At 39.3% G+C, this 26,093-nt stretch overlaps 1 protein-coding gene across 6 annotated transcripts in view; it reads left to right on the top strand.

Annotated features, from left to right (window-relative positions):
• The window catches only part of ppp2r3a (protein phosphatase 2 regulatory subunit B''alpha), a 95,006-nt gene that overhangs the window by 27,747 nt on the left and 41,166 nt on the right, over positions 1–26,093 (top strand). For 4 of the 6 annotated variants that reach the window (XM_031902683.1, XM_031902681.1, XM_031902679.1 and 1 more), the window contains one exon: positions 25,427–25,503. The exons of 1 other annotated variant lie outside the window; for it this stretch is intronic. The gene's annotated coding sequence lies outside the window, so the exon portion shown is untranslated. Of the gene's footprint in view, positions 1–25,237; positions 25,338–25,426; positions 25,504–26,093 lie in introns of those variants that run through there. One more of the 6 variants, XM_031902682.1, reaches the window with a different exon arrangement.

Below are 26,093 nucleotides of genomic sequence, written 5' to 3'. Positions count from 1 at the left end.
CTTTATTGCAGTTTATACCTGTGCAATTTTCATGTATGGCCTTTTTCTGTGGTGTTCCACATGCTCCTATACCTTCAACTAGACACCTCCTGTTAACTAAAAAACATGGTTAGGTAATAGCATGAGAGCAGTATAAACACTAAAGGGGTCATTTACAGCTCGGGGGGGGGGACAAGGGCAAAATCACAAAGGGGCGCAAGAGCAAATGGCACCGAGAGTAGCATCTGGATACGCAGCGCAGCCTGGCGACACAGTCCCTGGCTGTAAGTAGAGGGCCTGACGCAGGCTATGCCTCCAAATGACACGCAAGTAAGGGGTGGTAGGGAAGGATGGTTACATGCTTCCCTCCACCTTTTCACAATTAAGTGCAGCCTAATGCAGGTCACTCACACTCCATTTTAAGCACAGTCCGCAGGTCTGTGAGCTCTGAAACCAAGCGCAGACGCTGGAAACTATTTGTACAGTACTCCACACTGTTCGGTAAACTGCAAAAAAATGGCTGATTGTGGCCTTTTTCACTTTTATGTTATGTTATGAATACACCCTCAAGGGTAAAGAGGCAATATCTAGGCACATTGATTACACTGGCATGCCCAGCAGCACACTATGCCAGTGTTGCATTAGCTGAACAGCTACTTATCTCTTGTTGCATCTCAAATGTTTGTGCATCAGTAGGTCTTAGGATCCACACTTTCACAGGTTTTAATTCTGTGCAGAATAAGGGTGAGAGAGCCTCCTTTTGTGTGCATCCCAGATATAGTGCTGTCTGTATACCTGGCACTTTTTACATTATGAATATAAGACAGAAAGCTGTATAGATATATAAATGATATAAGATTGTAACTTGTATTAAATGTCTAGGTTGTGAATATTGTGTGTGTGTATATATGTATATATGTATATATGTATATATATATATATATATATATATATATAATAAAAACCCACATTTTGCCCTCAGCTGTATTGACCTTGAAAGTCACATTTGTGACCTTTATGAAAGAAGAACTGTGTGTATTTTTAGTACTAATTAACACTCCTTACGCAACTAACCTAAGCTCTGCTGAATGCATTGTAGTGAAAGTCCTGGTACCATTTCACCCAGAAAACATCCAGTGCTGCTCTCCTTGGCAGGGAAACTTGTTTGTGTGCATGACTTTCAGGTATTTTATTTTTCCACAGTCAGTTGATCTGGAAAAAAATAAATTGGCCTCTTTCCTGGGAAGGTAGCCATGAGCCTTCTACATCTAGAATAGTGCATTTGTCTTTTTTCAATTTTACAAAAATCCTAAATATTTTGAGACCTAGGACATTTGGATATCTTTTTCAGTTATTCCTAAAGTTTCCTTTGTATGATTAGAATAGTTGTATGTTAAAAATAATGTCTCTACATACGAAAACACATAGCTATTTTGTGTTTTATGAAAAGAAAACTATACCCCCCAACCAACTCTCTTTACAAAAAATATATTGCATAAAACAGCTCATATGTAAAACACTGCTTCATCTAAATAACCCATTCAGAAAAGTATACTTTTTAGTAGGTTTTATATATAAAATTGCCATTTTAAGTACTATGGCCCACCCCATGAGAGCTGCATTATTTCCTGTCAGCTGATATCCGAGGGAGCACACAGCCCATCACAAAATGGTGGCTCAAGGGAAAAGATGTAAAGGGCAATATTTACTGATATATATATTCCAGTTTGGTAAGATTCTTTAATAGGCCACTTAACACGATATAAACTATCTGTTGGTTATGTATTCATTTTGGTTAGTTAGTTTTCATTTAATAACCACATTTATAGTATCAAGAGATTGATACTGTAATTGTGTAGCGGCAGTATGCTAATATATATCTTCATATCACAATGGCCTAGTAAACAAAATCCTTCATGTGTGCCCAAACTAGTTGATCTGTAATGTTCAAGTGATTTAGCTTGGTGCATGGCAGCTCCCCATCTCAGACAAAATATTGTGAAGTCATACAATGTGTGTTAATGTTATAGAGGCAGTGTGCCTTTATGCAGGCTCTGTATGGTGCATATTGTAAATATGCTGGTAAGCATGACAAGGTTCCAGGATGCAAGTGCCGCTCCGTGCTGCCAGTGTTTGTTCATGGTTACAGTGATTGAACACTTGTCGTTAAAACCTTCACTGTAGAGAGCCTGCTGCAGATAAGAGGTGTTTTGCGTGAAGTATGAACTTTAAAAATGTTGAAATGTTGATGGATGACCTGGAGAACACCGAATGCTGAAAATGCTTTTTGATTGTTCATCTGAAAGTTAGAGCGTGCCACAGAATTGAGTAAGTCGCCACTTATCGCAGTATGCCAGCTATGCTCACATGACTAGTTACATTTTAAATATAGAGCACAACAGCACTAGTGAAGTTGCAGTGGAGAAGATACCACTTGGCTTTAGCTTGTTACAGGATGGCTGATTAGCAATGTTGTTTCCGCTGGGAAAAGGGGAAAAATGTTATTGTTCTTGCTGTTATATGCTTGCATTATTCTGCTGGGCATCATCAGCTTCAAACCTGCAAAAGCACTCCCGGCTTGGCAATCTGTGGATTTGGGCAAATACCAGAAGGGCTTCTGTAAGATGCTGGTGGGTTTTTGTTTGACCTCTGTGTACTTGAAATGCCAGGGTCTATTTTTAATCACAGTCCAGGCCTGCCGGAGACCATTAACAGATAACCATGCTAGCCTTCATTTTACATGTGAATGCTTATGCTAGATATTGGCTTATGATGTCTTACTCTCCAACACTGGTTCCCAAACTGTAGGGCATGAATGTCCTGGAACAGTTCCAGGTACTAGGTCAGTTACAGAGCAAATACAAATTTGCATTCCTTCATGCACCTGAAAGCTTGGCGTAATGGTCATAAAGGGTGAGATTTGAGGTGGACATTTATTACATATACTTTAAACTGTGGTTCAATCTCTGTGACTTTGTTGTGAGCTATGTGAAACCCTGATTAGTGCTTAGATCTCAAAGGGTACTTAAACTGGGAAGTACGATAACCACTGCTCTACAGGCTTTTAGCTGAGATGTTCCTATGTCTATGGTCCTTCATTACTTGTTATTTTGCTTTAGACATGTCTCCCTTGTACTAATTTTCCACCTCTGGTTACTATGCCCCAGCCTGGTGAATTGTGAAATGACTACACATGACTGGATGGTTTTATGGGTCAATAAAGTTGGAACATGGGAGAAAGACCTATCGCTATACAGGGACAAGGGAAGACAGGGTAGTGGATTTAAATAACACCAGTACAGTATCAAGGTAAAACAATGTAATTGAAAATAATTATCAAATACGTTCATATTTCTTATGCCCAAACATGGTTATATTGCTTTTAAAGTTTAAAGCCCTCAGTTTAATTTAAAAAAAAAAAAAAAAAAAAATTGTAGCTGGTTTTTGATATTAATAAAAAATAGCTTTTATTGTAATAATTTTTTTAAATCATTATTTATAGATTTAACAATTTATTTGTGGCTAATTCCAGCACGAGATCTAATAATCCAATAATACAATAAAACCCTATTCAGTAATCATTATTTTTAATCACTATCCTATCAAATCATATATTTTAAATTTAATTTTTAATGACAGATGTGGCTGAAAATAAAAAAATAACTTGTTGCAGATGGCCCAGATTACTGTCTGGACATATTTCTCCTCTTCTTATCATAAATTCAGTGACCCCTGGCATGCTCACCACGGCCAGCACATTACACACTTACATAATTGCTATGGAGACGGGCAAAATGTTGTCGTGCTGATGTGTTTTCCCACAGAGTGCCTGATTGTGTATAGTTGTAGAAATGTTTATGGGCTGAGATTCAAGCTCTTCATTTAAGCAGGGAGAAAGAGATGGGGTAAAGCCCAATATAGCGGCTCTCGGTAATGGCAAGACATCAGTTCCCTGTCTCCTGGGAAAACTCCACTCAGCTCATCTTTATACTCCCAAGAATCTGAATGAAAAACTGAAGTGATAAAAGCCGAACGTTCACCATTCCAGTTATTATATTGGCACACAGCACTTAGTGAAAAAAATAATCCCAAAACGAATAAACATGTTAGAATCTCAAGGTCACCGTTGCCTTTGATGTATTAAATATGAGTGCATCAGTAATTCCTCTTTAGTCATGAATTCTGGGTAGCCTTCCAGGACAATCATTTAAAGGGTATTTAACATGACTCCTCCTCTCTAAGTAGTTTCATAGATCGGCTTGTTTATACATTCTGGTCCCTTTTAATTAGGTTAAAGGTAACACTAAGGTGCATATTTATCATAGGTCAAGGTCAGATTTGGGGTAAGATTAGGAAAAAAGACAAGATTAAAATATGATAGGTACAACAGGATGATTTGTGAAAATGTATATCATGTAACATAAGGGGTTTGTGAACTTTTTGGGACCAACCATTTGTCTGGGGCAATTCACATCAGGTCTGTTTGCCACTAGAGAGAGGAGAATGGTGGTAATTAGATGCATTTTGCCTGGTGATGTTCCATAGCTCTAAAAGTGCCACTAACCTTACAGATCCTCACTGTTAGCTACTACCTTTTGTACATTAAACAGAGAAAAATTGCCAGCGCTTGGCCTAACCCATGCTGTGGCATTGACCAGCTGCTAGAAGCACCTTTGTGCCTGGGCTCAGTCTCAGACACTTTCTGGAGTTGACCAGCTTCTAGAAACATTATTTGTAAACAAAAAGAAAAATTGCTACTGCACGGTTTGCCTTTAGAAATATTTTTTACAAAAAAAATGAGGTGTTAGTACCACATTTTGGCCAAAATATGTAAGCTCCCGTGCCACATCAAGGCCCCTCATTTTACATGAATCCTACACTATTAGCATTCTGAACCTGTAGTGCATTTAAAATCAAGTTCCCCAGCAAACAGTGTGACTTAATAGCACTTACTCATAATTTAGGAGCTCTAGGGAGCAAGCAGGGAGTTTATAAGCCCCAGCTCATAAACATTGCCATTTTGTACATTGCCATAATTCTGATCTATTCCCTTTTACAGTTCACAAATGATTATTGGTTACAACCCTTCTTGCAGTCAGAGAAAGGGAGCAACTAGGTTATTCTTCTCTTTCTAAAATGGCTTTAGAATTAAACTCTGTTCTCTATAAAAAAAACGTACCCAACACATAACCCAAATTGTTAGGCACATGTTATCAAATACCATTTACTGAGCTTTTACATCTTCTACCTTGAGCTATAAAAGGAAAAGCCCATATTCTAATGGTAGCCATACAGGGCCAATAAAAGCTGCCTGTGTATGTGCCCCTTCAATGGGCCACCCAACCGATATCTGTCTGAAAATCAACCCAATATTGGCCTCCTCTAGGTGGTCATGTCAGGGAAAGATCTGCTTGTTTGGCAACCTCACCAAATGAGTAGATCTTTCAGTATATGGCCACAGCTCACAGCTCGGCCAATAGATGTAACCTATGTATTTACAGTACTATGTATGTGTGCCCCTCATCAGTCACAGAGACGGAAGGGATGGACTTAATGCTTAAAGTGACAGTGTTTCAATATGGGATTATCCAATGGCACATACTGTTAGAAATATATATTTTCCAATACTAAATATTAACATTTGCTATATTTTTGTACTGTCTTGCAGTGTTATAGTTTTCCTTAATTTTCATTAGGATGTAGACCAGGGGTGGGCAAATTTTTTTGGCTCACGGGCCACATTTACTTACCCCCGGGCAAGGGCAGGCAGGGCCAGGCCAGCGTTACGCCCCCTTAGTCTGTTTAATTCTGGCCCGCCAATGACACCAAGTCTCGCGTGATGAGACTTGGCGTTGGCCGCGGGCCGGATTAAAAAGGCCAAGGGGCCCACCCCTGATGTAGACATTGATATTCAGAGCTGGTTTTTAAATAATTGTTGATTCTTTCTCCAACCTGGAATGTTACAGTAAATACTTTCCAATTACTGGGGTCAGCAATTTGGTAACCAAAAAGATCTGTTCTCAGGCTAATAAAATGGGCCAAACTATTATTGGTATGGAAAAGCAGCATTTAAATAAATGACATTGTTTCTGTTGCAACATTGTTATTATAAACTGTCTGATAGGTTTGTGACTTTTTGTAAATAGTTTTTGTTCTGATTTATGTGCAAGAAGCACAGACTATAGAATAGTTTACCAGATGCCCCTTTAACTTTTCTCTGTCCTCTTCCCCAGCTGGTTTGTTCCCATAACCTTCTAGTTGTTTTGTAAGGGTCCCTCGGTATTAGGCACAGGGAAGTGCCCTTGTAATCTTTTGGCCACCTGCTTGTGCAGGGGCCACAGTTTGGCCTGCCTCCAGCAAATCTTTATAAAGAATCTTGGAATGGAAAATACTTTTTCATTTGAAACTCTAAACTCAATAAGCATTTCGGGGCACTAAATGTGAACCTTTAGGTTTGAGAATTGCTTCCTCTTGTGCGTCAACATTTTCTTAAAGGAAAAGTAACACAAACAATTTTTAAGTAAAAAATCTATTCTACCCTGCCCCAATAATTGCCCTATCCTGCAAACCATTTAGTATTTTGAATGCTTTATTAGAAAATACCTGCTAAAGCTTGGCTTCCGGTCCTTTGAAAAAAGGCGATACGTTGATGCAGGGGAAGCTTCAGGGGAAGCATCCACTATGCGACGATCGATTGATCAATTGAATTCCTTCTGTATAGGAAGGAGTCAGGCTAGGATTGAACAATCAATAGCTACATAGTGGATGCTTCCCCTGCATCGCCGTAAGCCAAGTTTTAACAGGTATTTTCTAATAAAGCATTCAAAATACTAAATGGTTTGCAGGATAGGGCAATTATTGGGGCAGGGTAGAATAGATTTTTCACTTGAAATTTTTTTGTGTTACTTTTCCTTTAAAGGAACAGTAACAAAAAATAAAAGTGTATTATATTAATTAAAAGATAATGGACTGTTGCCCTGCACTGGTAAAAATTATGTGTTTGCATCAGAAACACTATAGTTTGAATAAACAAAGCTGCTGTGTTGCCATGGGGGCAGCCATTCAATTTGACATAGGGCTAAATGGCAAGATATATAGCAGACAACAGATAAGCTCTGTAAAACCATTGTATTCTACAGAAACTGATCTTTTATCTGCTATATAACCTGTGGTTTTTTCCCAGCTTGAATGGCTGCCCCTGTGGCTACACAGCAGCTTATTTATATAAACTGTTATCTAAACAACTTTTTACGCTTTAATTTGTTGGTGTTACTGTTCCTTTAAGAATAGGAAGACATTCTCAAACTTTAAAGTTAACATTCGAACAGGCGCCATGGCCATGCATGTGTGTGTTTGTATGTGCGGCTTTTATGAAATTAGCTTAAACATTTTTAAGATTTTATAGAAAAAAATAAAGCAAAAGTAACATATACTTTTATACTTTCCCTTTAACAGTCTGGAGGTTAGGTCATAGTGACACTATAATGATATCTACAGAATATTAGCACAGTCTCATCACCATCTGCAGTCTCACACAAGTGAGATCACACTCTTACCCTGCATCTTGGATTGGCCAGATGACCGTGTTCAGGGAAAGTCATTGGTAAAATATGCACGTGGCTCATTTACTGTTAACATAAACCATAACCCCCATGATGCAAACTGCAGGATTTTCCATATCTGAGCTCATAGCACCCACCTGGTGATAACAACCCTTGCATTGCTTCCCCCTTAAACTCTTGCCCGTACTTCTCTGCTTCCTGCTGGACCTTCTGAAAAGCTCATTTTCAGTATTACAGTTTTTAGAGGAAGCAGGTCCGTATCGTTTGATGGCAGGATACTTTCATTCCATCTGTTCAGTAGGTGTAAGTACTGAACTACATACAGTAGCTATGCTAGTTACAGGGCAATAATGATATGATGCTAATAAAGGTAGCTGTACTCTGGTATCCAACCAATCGGCTAAACGGATGGATACCGTGTTTCTGTTCTATATAGGTGGGCCCACGACTTCAGCAGGATATTGGCTCCACCTACACATGGGCGGACTGGGTAGCAAGCTTGGGCAGTGATGGTGACTGCGTGCGAGCCATGGCTAAGATTCCCATCACATTGGTGCCTCTGAATTCTAGCACACATTTTTTTTTTAAAGTGACATCATCACAAATCATTTGGTTTTAATAAATGCAGAAAAGAAGTTGGAATCCTTTCAGAACATCAGAGGCAAATGTAATTAAAGGGAGCTTTTTAATTAAACACAGAAGTTTGAGGTTAAGTCACATGCAATGCACACTGTCAGCTGTGTGCTGGTGAATGCATATACAAACTTTGAATCCCCCCTCCCCAAGTCTGTGCACGCAGCACTCTTTAAGCAGAAAGAAAATTATAAGGAACCTGTATTGGCCATATATTTGAAATCTTACAGAAATGGGTTTTGTTTGAGGAGTAAAACAATTTGTGTCCTCCTCAGATTTGCACCCCACCTATGCTGAATATCAGTCATGTATTTAGATCTCTGGTGCTGTTGGCTGATCCCTCTGTGCTGTTGGGTGGATAGCCAATAGTGATGTGCGGGCTGGCCCAAAACCCACAGTACCCATGGGTTGGGCGAGTGCAGGCCGAGCTCTTCCTTCTGCCCTCCTGCCCGCACCTTACTGTGCCCTGCTTCTGGCAGCCTCTATTTATAGGTGTGGTGCTCCATCCCCTTCATGATTTCAGAGATAGAGTGCGTTGGGCGCTGGTCTATAAATTGGGCTGGATTGCCTGGTTGGGCGGGTGGGAAGCAGGCAGGTTCGGGCCAGGTGCGGGTTGACTTTTTGTCAGCACTCCTGGATCTGATACCTAAAAATAATGCTGCAGACCACCCAGTTACAAAAACCTGGAGAAAACTTGACTCCTGTTACATTGTCAAAACCATAGCACAAATAGGTATAAACAAAAGCTGCTGTTGTGTGCCAAAACCAATAAAAAAATTATATTGGAAAGCTGCAGAAGAAATACATTTTTTTCATTATGCAAAAAGTATTTTTGGATGGAGAACCCCTTTGAGTAAATCAGATATGCACCATTCTACACTCTCAGAAGTCACAAAATCAAAATACAATGTCATTGTGTAGGACCAGGAACAGAATGGTCTGCCAGAGTGATAGAATAATCAGGCTCTGCCTGAAATTTCCCATCAGCCCATTCCTACCCTGTATTACACCTATAACAACTGAGCAGAATCCGGCCAGCTATGTTGTACCCATCCCTCACATGCGTAGTGATGACATCGGGTGTGTGGGGCACGCTCAGTGACTAACGATGGTGGTGGGGCGAGGGCTTAGACTTGGGGTAGGCAGACAGAAGTGGTATGTGACTAGCACACCCCCACCCATTGTTACACCCTAGGCACATAACTCTTCTGCCTACCCTTAGTTCTGACCCTGACATTTAGTACTTGCAATCTACAGCTAACTCTTGTGAAAGTGGGCCCTGGATGTCGGGTTCTTTGGTGGGCTTTAGAAAGCCCAGTTTGGCTCAGTTATGTTTTTAGCTTCAGTGACCCCATTGAGTTTCATCTGTGAACCTGCCCTATATCGGTAACAAATAATACCTACAGAAATGTCTTCTCTTGTTTCTTTGAGTTACCATGGAAAAGTATTACTGAAGACCTGGTCAGGGAATCAGTGGAATGTGCATCTTTTCAATAAATACAGGGGGGAATCAAATACCTATTGCCTGAAGCAAGGAATTTTAAGACGAACAGCTGATAATATTTCTCTTGGTCTCTGGGATGAATTTTTATTAAAAGCCGAAAGAAAACTCCTGATATTTGCCAGCAGCGTTGCACTATGTTGAGTGAGGCTGAGCACCACTTTGCAACTAGGCAGGGTTCATTACATGAAATCTTCCTTTGGGCTGAAACATCTGGCGTATAGAATGCACATGTAATGCATCAAGTCAATGTAATAATCAGTATAAAATACAGCATAATACCAAGAACTTTCCTTGCTTTTATCAGAGACCACTGTCTGCCCACAACAACTGCATGCATTTTACTCAGAGCGTGTTTTAAACCCATTTGGTTCTTGCATTGTGAGAGGATTACACCCAGATGGCCCATGACTCGGCAGCCACACCTAGGGACTCTTGTACAAAATTAACATATGTTAACAGCATCTAGCGACTGTGCAATTCCCGGGGATTTAGACTCATTTTCCGCACCCCACAGCTGACACAAAACATAATTTTTTTTTATTTTTTTTTTTAATTTGGACTGAAATCAGCCCAGCTTCTTCACTGTTTAAGGGTATTACTATTGTGCATTGTTACATCTATACTTTAATTTACTTTGCATTTAAAATTGTTCACTGGCCAGTTCGTTTTACTAAATAACAAATCCTACCCCCCAAATTCGGTTCTTACGTATGCTTTTATTTCAAAGCATTGAACTCAGATTCGTTCATTTTTAATTTGTAAAAAGCTGAAAAGTGCGCTGACCCAGGGTGCACTGCTGCCATCTTCCCAATGGCCCATTCAGCCTTTTGGAATATGTGTATGCAACAGAATTGTAAAATCTATAATTACTACTATATTCCACATGTGCTCAGCCCTGAGCAGCAGAAAGGGCCACTGGGAAGCAGCCAAAAATGGTAGCCCAGCGCTGTTTGGAATGTACCTGGGGTCGGTGCATTTTTTTTTTTACAAAAAGGAGCACTTGCATGGGGTGCAGGGTCACTTACAGCAATTACTAGGTGCTGCCTAAGGGAATGGTCATCCTCTGATGCTTACCTTGTCCTATCGGCTTTTTTGGGTAAGTATGTTAAGTTTAAGTGGATAACCCGTGTGTGCCTTCCCAAACTTGCAAAAAAATGTGTTTACTGTAATATTGCTTTATTGTAATCATGCTTTTTAATTTCTTCATTACCAAGACAGTTCCTCATCAACATCATTCTTTTACAGCTTAGTGCCATGCCACACACTTTAGGGTCAGTTTTATCCAAGAGCATTTGACCTGCCTGAAGGTTTTAGAAGCACTAGGAGGGAACACACAGGTATGGGAGAACATAACTCAATGATGATAGCACACTGGTTGGGATTTAACTCAGAACCTCAGTGCTGCATGGTACGCATGCTTACAAGTGGAATTCTCCTTCACATTGAAACATCTATTGAAACACTATGAAACACTGCATTTTACACTTGTCCAAAATGGTTATGGTTATGGTAAGAAAAAAGAGGCTTCCAAAGATGGCCCATTTGTAGTGAAACTGCTGAATGCATTCCTGGGCACTTCCTGGTATGAGTCAGGGACAGTCTTGGTCGGGGATCTATCAGACTAAACACAAACAGAGGAAAGTAATCACTTCATTAGTTCGCCATACAGGCACGACAAATACTGGGAAATAACTGACAGACAAGGAATCCAACATATGGTGAGTCTGTGCATCCAAGTAACCCATACTGGTTGCTAATATATATGCTTTAGCCGATGTGAATACCATGCATTTAGGCACTATACCGGGCAGCTTGTGTTCCTTGCTTTGATTCATGTCTTGCAATAAACAAAAGTACATTAAACAAAAAAAAAAAAAAAAAATCACATAGCACATATATTATGGGTAGCTTTGAAGTAACAATTGGACTGCAGCTCAGCATTCCATAGCTTACTGAAATATAATTATAACTCACACTTGTAAATTGTTACTAAAGGCTCTGTGTTTTATTATGCGGTAAGAAATGGCATAGACAGTGGTTACTTTTATGACTGACATCTTTACAATATACTGCAGGGAAAGAAAGTTTCTTTTATAGTCTCTAAAACATCCTTCTATGGGCAACCCATATGCTATTTATGTATTGCTATGGTTTATTCTCAGTAAACTTATTGTGACACACTTACACAAGGAAAAACACCCTTAGGATGAGGGCACGTTTTGTCACTCATGGGAAATTGTACTCCCCCACCCCCGTAGGCGGCAAAGCTCACGAAAATACCTTTGGACTGGGATGAATTTAAATTGCTGCATGTAAAACAGTCAAAAATGCAGTAGCAGTTACCTGTTAACTGAGCGTAGTGATGTCAGTACTTATTAGTTTGTGTTAAAGGGGTTGCTCACCTGTGAGATAACTTTTATCTTGTTGCTAGGGACCATATTTCCTTTGGGACCAGGAAGTGGCTTGAATGAGACACTGGTATATGAATAGGAGAAGACCCAAATAGAAAGATATGTTTTAAAAAGTAACAATAATAATAATACTGTAGCCTCACAGATGATAGCTTTTCTGCTGCTGGGTTCTGTGACCCTCATTTGAAAGCTGCGGAGAGTTAGAAGAAGAGGGCAAATAATTCACAAATTATAAAAAACGAAGACCAACCGAAAAGATTCTTAGAAATGGCTATTCTATAACACAGGTGAACCAGCCATTTAAGGGTTATACCTCATTTATAGATACTTGGATTAATACATATTAGTTATGTACTGTGCTTTCTCATTAGTCCAAATCATTACACTAGATCTGAGGCTTTTAAACATAAAAAGAATATTCTTTGGTGTTTTACATGTAATTATCTAAAACTGTAATTATCTAAAACTAGAGAGAAAAGAGAAGCATAGTGCGGCACCATTAGAGTAAGGCGTCTCCACTGACTTTATAACTAATGTAAAGTCTACATCTCCTGCTTAAAAGCCAACTGCCACCATTGAAACGGTTAAGTAGTGGGCAGCTGTTGTGCCTGGGTACAAATGTCCCCTCTGACATCCCTGGGAGCAACCGGGAAGTAGTCTGTGTGCCACATCCATCTTGTGTATCCTAAGGCTATTAACCTCCTCCCCAGGGCCTGATGTGTGCCATACAGAAATTCTAGTGGTGTGGGCTTGCTAATGAGTGTATCAGTTGTCACTTGTGTCACTTGCTGCTCAGAAAGCAACTGGTCAGATTTGGAGTCCATCTCTGGAAGTCACCACTGTAACCTTATCCATTCTGCTGTAGAAAAACTACAAGTGCATTCCGACTCCTGTATCGCTTTCCATGTCTTTTCTCAGGAAAAGACCCCCCTCCCCTGACAAAATATGAAGAAGTTGTGTTCTGGTTTTCCATCATGTTATAGGGAAGGCATATGTGGCAGATATTTGTTTTTCCAAACCACCTCCACTCACTCACTTTTAACTCTTTAAGTGCAGACACGGTCTATTCTACACTTTCGGCAACATGGTAATCGGAAGGGTAAAAGAGTTGCTGTACTGAAAAGGTTAAGGGCTAGGTCACATCTGTGTTCATCATGAGCTGAAAATGCCTCGTGCTTATTATTTTAATTAAAAAACTGTATTTTCTTCCTATTTTTGTTATTGTGAAGCAATAATTAATCATTGTTTTTTTTACTCTTACTACCTCCCATTCTCTCCCTATTTATAAGAAGGGTTTGTTTATATAGAGATGATGCGTTCTCCCGCCCTGTTGCCTGTGGGCAGGGGCTATAAGTGGGAAAGGACATTTACCTGACTTTTCCTTCTCCCACAATGGCTCTAACAAACACTGAAGTTGTAATAAGGGCTTTCAGTTTCACTGTTCTGCACTTTTTTTGTGCAAAAATGACAGTAGGCAGAAGTTATTATCCAACACAAACCTTACTTATTAGACTATTTATACACAGCATTTTATATTTTGATGCATTTTAGTGAATGAAAAGGACCCCTTTTTCAAGGCAGCAAAATGTGATTTAATGATACTGATAACAAGAGTGATACTTATCTCTATGTGAATGGAAGCTCTGTGTACATAATATAATGCCAATGAAACCCAATACTGTTATACCATTATAACAGCTTTATAGGCAGCTTTCCCTGGGAGAAAGTTTGTCAGTTTTGTACAAAATTATGATTAAAAAGTCTGGTGATTTCCCTTTAAAACAGACTGTAATGACCCAACATGTTGGGTGGATGAGAAATCAGGTATAAAAAACAGTGCAAGGTAGAAGGAAAGAGATAACAAGGAAGGCAATTAGATTTCGATTTGCCATTGCAGGTGCATAAAAAGATAAGATTTAGATAAGCAGTGTGGATGTTGTGGGCTTCTAGCCCACCCCATGCCAATCACTAATAGGACTACAGTTCCCATAACTCATTGGAACCTAACTCAGCTAAGGAGCCTCCCCTCCTAACCATGCCATGGCACCGTCTCTCCAATTGACCTGTTTGGTTCCTAGGGCCCACTTTCTTTGCAGTGTTTCTAATTTGTAGATATACTGCATTGCCATGTGTATTTTTGCCTAGGTGCTAAGACTCATACAGAAATAGGCAGCGGCTAATAACCAAACAGCACATCTATTCCCTTTTCCTTTAGGATATGCAGTTGTGTGAGTCATTGTGAGGATACACGTGGTTTAGGGACCAGTTCTGGGAGTCACAGCACTGCACACAGAATGGTTCTACATCAGATAACATCTCCAAATGACATTTCCAGACCGGAAACCTCAAATATGTGCAGTGGAAAAGAGCGAGATCCTGTTTCTTATTAAATGAATAGAAAGTGGTGAGAGTGCATATTCAGCGTTTCTTTGGAACAGACTATTCGTACAAAGTGTGATTTTTGTTTGTGTGTGTGTCTCCCATCACATTTGAGGAGTGCATGTCTGACAAATATTGTTTTAAAGATTTATACTGTTTAAATATTTAGCATTTCCCCTAGGCCTCTGGCAACAATTTAATTCTACTGTGAAGGGAAAATGATAGTGGTGCCCTCAATCCCCCTCAAAGAGAAAGCGAGGCAAGCTTATAAATAGTATGCTGAGGGCAGACAAGGAATAGGCAGTGTGAAACCCTTCAGCTGTCTGTGGGATGCTCAAAGTTGTAACATCATTTTATATAAACAGTCAACTTATTGCCTGGACCCTTCCCTCTCACATTTTTTGAAACTTGGGAAAAAAAACTTTCTTAATGAGTTAATGTTGTGCCATATGGCAGCACATTACTGATTTTACCAAAATAGAAAGGACAGGGATTTTAAATGACATGTTTTTTCCCAAGAGGACCAGAACATATGCCACTTTTACCTTTACCCCAAATAAAAAGTAAATTCTTAATGAAATGTGAACAATTTTTATTCAGTTATCTATTTAAAATAAAATCCAGTCGACCTATAGAGGGGAGCAGTTTGAAATCTGTGTTGCATTCCCCCTCTATTAAAGGAAAACTATACTCCTGAACAACGACTTAAGGTATGGAGATCCAAATTATGGAAAGATTCCTTATTTAGAAACCCCTCCCAGTCCCAATCAGTCTGGATAACAAGTATATACATACCTGTATTTATAAATTCCAGTTTGGTAAGATTCTTTAATAGGCCACCTAATATGATATAAACTATCTGCTGTTTTATTATTCTTTCTGGGGGTATAGTTTTCCTTTAAACAGAGTGTAAATATCTAGATGCTGCTGGTTTGTAAGGGAAATTTTAGGCAGCAACACGATGTAGTAAATAATGTTTGGAATGGGACAGCAAGTCTAAAGTATTTCCTGTGGAGTCCAGCGCAGTGGGTCCTATGATGCCATGTCTCCGGAGCTGCACATTGTGTGGCTCCATAGTGCTGAGGTATAGTGCAAGCAGTGATTTATGTAGACAGCCATAAAATTGTCTCAGAAGAATGAATGGGATGCTTTTAATCATGTGCTTCACCTTCTCTTCTAACCAATCCCTGTCTCTCTCTCTCTTGTCCTTTTGCCCATTTGACATCCCTGAGTTTTAAATTTCAATTCCATTCTTCTCATTCTTTTTGCTTACTCTACTGTATATTCTTCTAAAGATTTATCCCTGCTTTCCTCTGCCCAGCTATTCATGTCTTCTGAACCTGTTTCCCTTCTAATTGTCTGTTCTTATGTGTTCATGTCTGACTTACCCATAGCTCTCCCAAATAATATTCATATTTTTGTTGTGATGCATACAAGGCATAGCTGGAATCCCTGCCTATGGCCACCTACAATGCTCAAGTATTTATCACACACAGCCTTTTGCGACGCCCGTGTGAAATGCGTTTCTGTATATAAGACATGAGCTCACTTCTCTATAAAGGACTATTTTGGGTCAGGGGCACATATTGTTTTACAGACACTGGCATATCCCTTTATTTAACCATGGAAAATACTCCAGGACCGTGCATAAATAAATATGAGACCATTGCAACCCTCTGCAATATAGGAATTTTATTTAAAATATGTTGGCATTGAGTGAAATAGTGGTGGGAATTTGCTATTTTATACATACAGTCAGCAGTAAGGCAGGGTGCACGTCCTCAGAGTTAGCTTTGTTTTGTACAATTTTATTAGTATGTGTATGTCCAGTAGGAAGCCTTATTTTGTTCATAAGAACTTTTTAGTTGCAACTATAAGGTGCTTTAAGATATTAAAGTAGATAGTCCGCCCACACTGCAAGGGCAGTGGCACACTGAGCAATTTGTTGCCCATGGGACATGGGGCTTCCTGCAGGTAACAAAGCACCCAAAAATACCAAGGCGAGTTTCCAAACCACGTGAATTGCATTGTCTCATTTCTGTATTTTTGCACATTTATATGATTCATATGGTTTGGGTGATATGTTTTCTGAGGGGAGCAACCTAGAAACCAAAGTAATTTGTGCATAGACTGCAGGAAAAAAGTGAAACCTAAGGAGAACCATCATCTCTGTCTGTGCTCTGAACTGTTAATTATTAGTCTATTTCTTTATTAGTTAACATTCGCTCTCTCTTTCCCTAATGGCCACTGTCCAAAAAAGTTCCAGCAAGAGTGGCCTGACAAACCAATGGGCCACCATGTTATTTGGCCATTCTGTGCTGCTGAAACAGCCTGTATGCAATATCTGAACCAGATTTCCTTAGACCTTTTGTCTATTTGCTACAAGCATCTTGTTTATTCTGCTCCAGCACTGTGTTCTTAATGAATTAATACCCAAACTCTGAGCATCCAAACAACGTGTTGGTTAATCATAAAATGTTTGTGCAGATTAACTTTAGTTGCACCTTACAGCGTGTACATATAAGTAAATAATTTCCTATCTTATGGCCCTGTCTGATGTGCGTAGCCAGTATTCCTGTAGTTCTGCGTCATTATAAGAGCAGAGGAAGGCTAGCATGGGAGACTGGCACCTCATTGCTTCTCTTCCAACAAGAAGATATCATTAGGGGAGCTTAGCCATCAGCATGCGTGAGCTCCAGTTTCAGATGGCAGTTGGTTCTGTGGCTTCTGATCTACAGATCCCTCGTAAATGTTGTCTAAGCTTTGTTAGAGCAATTAATATTGCAAAAAAACTGCACCCTATAGCACTAGATGGTTTATAGGAAAGACACAGGGGCTAATGTTCGTCCACAAGTGCAGTGAGCAAAGTGGAATTTCAAGCAGAATTGCCATGTTTTTTCGCTCAGTGCAGCATTTTTCCAGAATTCCAGCGTCATTGTAGTCACAAAGGGGTGATGCTTTTGACAAAAATGCTTAACCATTCTAACAGAATTAATGCAAAAAGTGTGTGTGCACATTTTTTGGTGTTCAGTGTGCAGCTGAATTGCAGTGATTGACGCAGGACTCTGAGGGAACCCTGGAGCTAACACCTGGTCGAGAAGTGGTGGTAGCTCCAGAGTCGTTTTGTATCAATAGGCGCAGCAATGCTCAATTTCAAGGCAGGAAGGACTAAGCAGCTCTAAGCGCAACTATATGGAAGTTCAAGGAGTGTATTTTAATGCAAGTATCTGTAATAAAAGTAGGTTTTCGCACAGCTGAACTTTTGAATGTACATGAGCCACCTCCTCACCAGGCAGTTGCTACAGGGTTCCTTCAGTGCCCTGCTTCAATTGCCACAGTTCAGTTGTGCTGGAAAAATAGGGCAGACATGTTGCAAACAGCGGAAACAACACCAGACAGACAAAGTTTGGCTCAGTTTTGTTAATTTTGGTGACACAGTTGCAGTAGGTGCGAAGCATCAAGGTAATCGTCCTAGGTAATTGTTCTTTTGTGAGCAGAGTGACACCAGAATGATGGGAAAATACATGGCAATTGTGTTCAAAATTGTACTTAGCTGACTGTAGTTGTGGATGTACATGTTCTCTCTTCGAACCTAATAAAGGTTCTTTACATTTTTGTTTCCACTACTTAGAAATGCAAATGTGTTCTCTCAGTCAGTGCAGGGTATGAGTTAAGTGTATGTAAAGCTCTTCTGATGGCTCTCTGCCATAACATATTCATTCATTCCCTATTATATCAGGCCTCATGCTCCTCAGTGTCTTGTGCCTCAAGCTCTTCTGCTTAGTTGGATTATCAGCAAAGGCTTTGATGGACAGGATGGGTTTTGAGAGATGATAAAGAGGATTTTGGAAAAGATCAATGACTTGTTTGGGCAAGGCAGAATCTGCAAGAGAAGTTTGACATAAGTGTATAAAAAAAGCAAAGTGCAAAAAAATCAGTACAGGTATGGGACCGTCATCCAGAATGCTGGGGACCTGGGGTTTTCCGGATAAGGGGTTTTTCTGTAATTTGGATCTCCTACCTTAAGAGGAAGATTTACTAAGACACGAATTCGAATCCGAATTGGAAAAATCCGATTGGAAAACGAACATTTTGCGACTTTTTCGTATTTTTTGCGATTTTTTTGCGCCTTTACGACTTTTTCGGAAATTGTCGCGACTTTTTCGTTACCAATACGATTTTTTTGTATTGAGCGCTCGAAAGCAGCGGGCGAAACTTTCAGACTTAGCATGATTTTGGAAGGCTCCCATAGGACTCAATGGCACCCTGCAGCTCCAACCTGGCCCAAGTCACCATACTGATGCTTGAATGAATCCGAATCTTTCGCACTTGGCACGAAGGCTACGAAAAAGTCGCGACAAAATACGAGCGCATCGTAACGGCTACGAAAAACTCACGTTTTTTCGCGCAAATCGCATTGGTAACGAAAAAGTCGCGACAATTTTCCAAAAAAATCGCCAAATACCGATCATTACGAAAAAAACGCAATCGGACGCATTCGGCCCGTTCGTGAGTAAGTAAATGGGCCCCTAAGTCTTCTAAAAAAAATTATTTAAACTGTAAATAAACCCAGTAGGCTTGCTTTGCTTCCAATAAGGATTCATTATATCTTAGTTGGGATCAAGTACAGGTACTGTTTTATTATTACAGAGAAAAAGGTAATCATTTTTAAAAAACTTGAATTATTTGCTTATAATGGAGTCTATTGGAGAGGGCCTTTCCGTAATTCGGAACTTTCTGGATAAGGGGTCCGATACCTATACAATGTTTTTTTTCAAATACAGCCCTACCTGTCAGTACAAGCACTATATGGAATCTTTACCTCTGGAGGCTGGACAGAAGAAAAAAAAACAGCTCCTCCCTCACTGATACTCCACCTAGAAACCATCAATTCTTCTTTACTTATAATCAGGGGATGTAGTGAATCCATAACTTTTAGTTTCAGCTTAATACCGAATTGCCCACAAAATATTTGACAAAATACAGAATGAAATATAAACCCTAATTCCAAAAAAAAAAAGATGCATCTATTTCCGTTTTCCAGCGCTTTAAATTCACAGGGTCTGGGTTGGCTCAACATTCTGATTCAGATTTTTGTGGTTTTTGAAACCACTAAAAACCTCTTAATCTACGAATGACAGGTAATTTATTAATTTTAAGAAAGCACAATTGAAAAAAACCTGTGAAAAGAATCCAAATAAGAATACAAAAACCTCAAAATCCTTGTTTTCGTAAGAACTTTTGTGCGCCTACAAACTAAAAAAAAAAATTATGAAAACCTCAAAACCATAAATTAAATAAAGTTTGTTGCATTTTGCCAAGGACAGCTCCCACTGACTTCTACATGCCCTCAACAACTTTTAGATGGTGAAGTATTGTATTTATTGTACACAATTAATTATTTGGTCCACTTTTAAGGATGCATTTCCGTATTTGTTAATTTTTTGTAAAATTTTCTTCTTTTGGGGTGTAGGCATGCGGATATGTTGATGGGCAGATACACTGTATATAGTCATTTGGCCCCAGGGAATCATAACAGGGTTGGCAAAGTAAATATGCAGTTAGTGCATCAAGGTCTGGCAGTAACCTCACTGCCAATTTATGTCATCAACATTAATTTGCACATTCCTGGTGCAAATTTCATCGGTCCCAGGCAGTGAGCTTGATGGCCAGTTAGAATAAAGGGCTGACAAAATATGAACTTTAAACAGCTTTATGTTCACTGTAATTCTTGTAATCATTGTAATATGTGGGTTCAAAATATGTGTTGGGGATAATTTACTAACAGATGATGAATTATACCAGAGCAGTCATCTATAGCAAGAGAGCTTTGTTTTAAATTTGGAGTGATCAAAATGAATTGCTGATTCGTTGCTATTAGCATCTGCACTTGTGCAGTTCAGCTCCATGGAGCACAGTAGTACTCTCAGCCTGAAACCTAAGGTCTCAGGGTCAAGTCTAGGGGCCAAAGGACAGCTGGTGCTAATACTGACAGCTGCTAAGGGTCAGTGTCTGACCCCTGACTGGCTTAAGTGTGCCCTCCCTACCACATCCCTTTCTGTCCATCTCCTTTCCATTCTTACCCTCCTGTCACTGTCTGTCTCTATGTAATATATATATATCAGAAACTGTCCAAGACTAGGGAGGGAAGAAAACTAAGGGTAAGTAACAAGTTTAAGCATTACATTTGATTTTATTTTTTGTTTGAAAAATGTATTGCTGTATCTGGCAGTGTGAATATCACCAGCTTTTTTTCCATAAATAATTTTTTAAAAATAGTTACACAGCACAGATTTCTTCTTTGCTCATTCAGTGTCCAGGGTCAGTATTGTGACGTTAGATTACTGTTCCCGTTCTGTGAATTCATTGTGATGTGGCAAAGTGTTAACAAATGTGTTTAGATTAAAAAAGATAACTCAAGGCTCCTTAGTAAATCTTAATACACTCTGAAACCTTTTGTGGTACATATGTGGTACATACTGTATGTAGTTGGTTCATTGCCCTCAAATGTTATGGTCACTCTGCCATAAAATTGTCATGTACATCCAGTTTCAATTTTGGTTTTTATCTTGTATTACCGGTATGGGATCCCTTATCCGGAAACCCGTTATCCAGAAAGCTCCGAATTATGCAAAGGCCATCCCCCATAGACTCCATTATAAGCAAATAATTCTAATTTTTAAAAATGATTTCCTTTTTCTCTGTAATAATAAAACAGTACCTTGTACTTGATCCCAACTAAGATATAATCAATCCTTATTAGAGGCAAAACAAGGCTACTGGGTTTATTCAATATTTAAATGGTTTTTAACAGACTTAGGTTATGGAGATCCAAAAATACAGAAAGATCCCTTATCCGGAAAACCCCAGGTCCCGATAACAGGTCCCATACCTGTACTATGATTGTGATTATTATTATTGGGAGGGGGTAAGTTGATTCTGAATAAGACAATATAGCAGTAAGGGCAGTCTTTAAATTATCTCAGATCCGTAAAACATTTTCTTTCCTTCATGATTCTGTCAATCGGATCAATCTCTGGATTATTATTTACTATAATAAATATATGTTTGGGTTTTTTTTTTTTGTTTTTTTAACCCTTTCCTAAAAATACAAAAATCTGGCATTCACATCTATACTACTCTTACTGCACTCGACCCTGACCCTTAAAACCTTAACCTGTACCCAAACCTAACCTGCAAAATCTTACCATGTAGGAACCCCACCCAATCTGAACCCATATTTCCACTCTGTATGCTACTTCTATGTGCACCTTAGGTTCCATGATGGAAACTTTGGGAGCAGAGGAAGAGTCTACTTCTCCAGTCTGATCCGCACCCAGCCTGAACCCACAGTGGTCCCCCAAATTTCAACACTAACCCACCTGACCAAAAGGTAAAACTGCAGGTCCCATAGGTTGCAGGTGAACTCACACATCGCTAATGGGTGGGGTACAAAGTGCAAAAAACAGGTGCAAGCTGACATGTTTTTTGCACTTTGCATACTGTAATGCTGCCTGTGTTTATCAGTGTTGTATAAAGCCCCTCTATCTGTTCTCTGCTTCGTTTGGGTGCCAAGTTTAGGGGGTACTGGCAGGCACAGGGTACAAAGGAGCCTTGTACTTACTGTATGGCAGGTGATAAGAGCAGGCCCGTGTATAGCGCTCACTACGAATATTTCATTTGCTGCGAGGTGCAAAGCACAGTAAGGCCCTGATTAATCTGCCAGTAGTGTTTTAGCACTAATTCACCCTTTGTGTCTGTCTTCCTAATAGGATTTCCACCTTTTCTTAAAATGTAAAGAAATGCCCTGTACATACAAAGCGTTATCCCATAATACAGAATATAAATACATTTTAATGTACTATATCTTCCATATATGTAATCATGCCCCTCTTAAACAGCTGTTACATTAGGAAGGGACAACTGATGGGCAATAAGTGTTTTTATTCTGAATCAGCAGTCCCAAAAGGATTCTGGGAAAGGATAACCTCCAACCTAAATAACTATGTGACTATGTTATGCAGACTTTTGGAAGACAGGCACCCTATTGTTATCTGAGAAGCCTCTGAATCATTTTCAGACATTTTTCTGTGTGGGTGATCTGCACCTATTCACACTGCTTAGCAAGTCCTAGTGACTTTGTCTGTGCAGGGAAAACTGTCTGTAACTGGAAGGGGAGTGGCACTAGAATGCAGGAGTTAGTCAGGGGGATCATAATAATACAACTGGTACTTCCTTATAAGGGGATATATTGTATATTATTATATATTATATAACTGTAATGAATCTGATATAATGTATATGGATACTGGCATTTTCATGGGTGCCATTTACCCTCTACATTATTTTTGTGACCACAGAGGCCCTCTGCCATGGGAACTGTTACTTACATTGAAGATGCTGGGATCATATGGTACAGCTGTGGGATAAAAAGAGTACCAGTCACAGAGGGCACAAAGTTCTATTTAACTTTTATATACAGCTGGAGTGCTTTTCAGAGATAATGTACATCATTTACATGAATCCCTTTACCAGTAGAGCTTATAATCAAAGGGTCCCTATCACATTCACAGAATGTTTAGTTTTACCAGGAGCCAATTACCCTTTCCTGTTTGTTTTAAAAGTGCAGGAGGAAACCAGAGCCCCCATAGAATCCCACACAAGCATGGGCATAATATACAGATCCTTTGTGGATAATTCTCTGCCTGGAATGGAATAGGACCCCAGTGCTGTGATAACCTCTTGTTTTTATGCCCCAAAAAATAGCTGGGACACTAGTGCTGGGTACCTGTGTAGTTTGCTTCTCTACCATTTCCTTGCTTTTTGTTTGTCCTTTCTGCAAACTTTTCCTAAAAGACAGCCCAGTGGTATTTGTGCACTTACATCCACACGCACATTTTCCCCTGCACCTTCTTACAGCCCAGTTTTACAGTCACCAAAAAGGTAGTGGAATGTCACGCATTCCTTCTCCCATATGTCACATGTGTTTCTCTTTATGGGATTCACGCTGGCCCTATGTTCATGGCTACATGTGACTGCTGCGCTGCTTTACAGACCATGCACTCACAATCCTTTAAAGGAAAATAATTATTGTTAATACATTTCCATCATGGCATCTCTTCCTTGGCACAATGCTTTACTTTTAATATATGCATGGGCAATATCCACCCTTCGGCCTTACCGCTGCTATTGTACTACAGTACCCGCCTGTGGCCTTCCATCTTTTTTGAAAAGTCCCACCAGCTGTTGATGAGTTACTTTTACTGATGTACATGGTTTTTTTGTTTTTTAATTTTTCTTCTTTGGTGACCCAGATAATGTAAACTATGGGACCCAAATGTTGGTTTATAATTGATTATGGACCTTATTTTAATAGCTCTTTTCTTATTGTAGGAAGCATAACTTTATATTAAAGGGGATCAAGGGTACCCAAATAAAATAACATGGGCACTCATTTTACGTTGTCCTATAGGTTAAATGGTTTGTTCACCTTAAAATTTACTTTTAGTATAACACAGAGAGTGCTTTTTCTTAAGACCAATTGCAGTTGGTCTTTATTTTATATTATTTGTGTTTTTTTTATTCTTTATTTTCTTGGTCAACTCTACAGTTTGAAATTTCAGCACCTGTCTGGTTGCTAGGATTCAAATTACCCTAGCAACCAGCCAGTGGTTTGAATGAGAGATTGGAATACATATAGGAGAGGGTACGAAAAGAAAGTAAAGTAATAAAAAGTAACAATAACAATTTTTTGGCTGCTAGGGTCAGCGACCACCATTTGAAAGCCCAAAAGAGACAGAAGAAGAAGGCAAATAATTTAAAACTATATGAAATAAAAAATGAAGACCAATTAAAATGTTGCCAAGAACTGACTATTCTATAACATACTAAAAGTTAACATAAAGGTTAACTACCCCTTTAAGAATTAATATATTTAATGGGTCAGTAACACCAGAAAATCCAACGCTTTCATATGAATATGTGGATGCTTGTTGCATGTATTTAAACATAGCGTGTCATGTCTAGAGAACATATTATATTTTTTACTTGAAAAATACCTTTGGTTTCCTGTGGTAGGAATTTTAGAGCCAGTGCCATGGATAAGAATTATCTGTAGTTCTTTGCAACATGGTTGATCAGATGCAACTTGAAGACAGAAACAAAAAAAAAAAATGATTGCAAAGACTTTAATTAAAAACTGGACTAATGCTTCACATGAAACCTGTTTATATTACAGCACAGGCATGACATCAGATATATAATACTTTTGTTGGCATTTCTGTTACTTTTCCCTGAAGATGGGATGCTCTTATATTGTAACTGTCACCATTCCAGGCATAATAAAACACTCATGTTAGTGTAATGGTTTAGTTTTCTAGTAGCGCGGTCACTAATTATCCCAGGCAGTTTGTTGTGGACTTTATTTCTAACAATGCTACAGATCTATTTATAGAAATATGGGCCAGCCAGCTGGATTTTGTGTATTCTCGACACAGATGAGCCCCACATTTTAAGTGCTGTCAGTACCCAAGTGTATTCCAGTCTCTTCCCCTCTTGTGATTTACTTGTTCTCTCTCATTGCCTCCCTCCCTCTCTTGTTCTAACTGTCCCATTTACCATTCTCTCATCCCTTTTTCTCCCCTTTCCTTATTTTCTTTCCTCCTTTCGCCCTCTTTCCCTACTCCCATCCCCCCCTTCACTAGCTACAGCTGCCGTGTTTTGTGTTTAAAAAAAGATTTCAGAGTGCTTAGGACTGTTTGTGGAAGCATTAAATGAGAAGAAGTGTCATATGCCTGTGTTGGTAAAAAGCCTGCTAGTAGGAATCCTCCCCGTAGCCGCACTCGGAGACAGGCACTGCTTACGGATCAGGTTGGAGCTGCTTGCATAGGAATGACACAATGTATCTGACGCACACTGGCCACGCACTTTCGTTAATGGAGTGTTTCCTTTATTTGTAGTTGGTGTTGGTGCCACGGGTGAATGCTCGTACCCTTATCCGGTATCACTTCAAAGGGCAGTCTCCCCGCAACTTCTGGTAAGAGCCCGTCTCTATTACTACTAAGTACTCTGCTTCTTCTTATTGCTATTATTGTAGCAGGAGCTGAATAGAGCCCTTTGTGTAGCTTTTGGATGTAACAATTTCATGATTGCAATACACTGGCAATGAAGAACAGACAACTGATATTTCCAGTGAAAGACGACAAATGAAAAAAATAATGTAATATTAACTGAAAAGGTCAGTAGACTCGTTGGTGCTGGTGTGTTTAATAATGATATTAACACAATAATAAGAATATTTTTCCAGCACTTTTCCCAAAACCTTGTGCTTTAAATGGGATCTGTTGTATACTATAGCTTTGTTTTGTAGAAAAGAGGAAAATATATTCTCCAGTGCTTGGGATAATAAAGTGCAATCCATGCCAGCTATAAGGGGTATATTTATCATGCTGTGTAAAAAGTGGAGTAAAACATTACTGTTGATGTTGCTCATAGCAGCCAATCAGATGCTTTGCTTTGATTTTCTAACTGTTGAAATCTAATTGCTGATTGGTTGCCCTGGCAACATCACTGTTAATGCTTCACTCCGCTTTTTACACAGCATGATAAATATTCCCCCATGGGATC

Source organism: Xenopus tropicalis, chromosome 5 (assembly GCF_000004195.4).
Source record: "Xenopus tropicalis strain Nigerian chromosome 5, UCB_Xtro_10.0, whole genome shotgun sequence".
Lineage (NCBI taxonomy): Eukaryota > Metazoa > Chordata > Amphibia > Anura > Pipidae > Xenopus > Xenopus tropicalis.
This window is presented reverse-complemented; position numbering and strand designations above follow the sequence as displayed.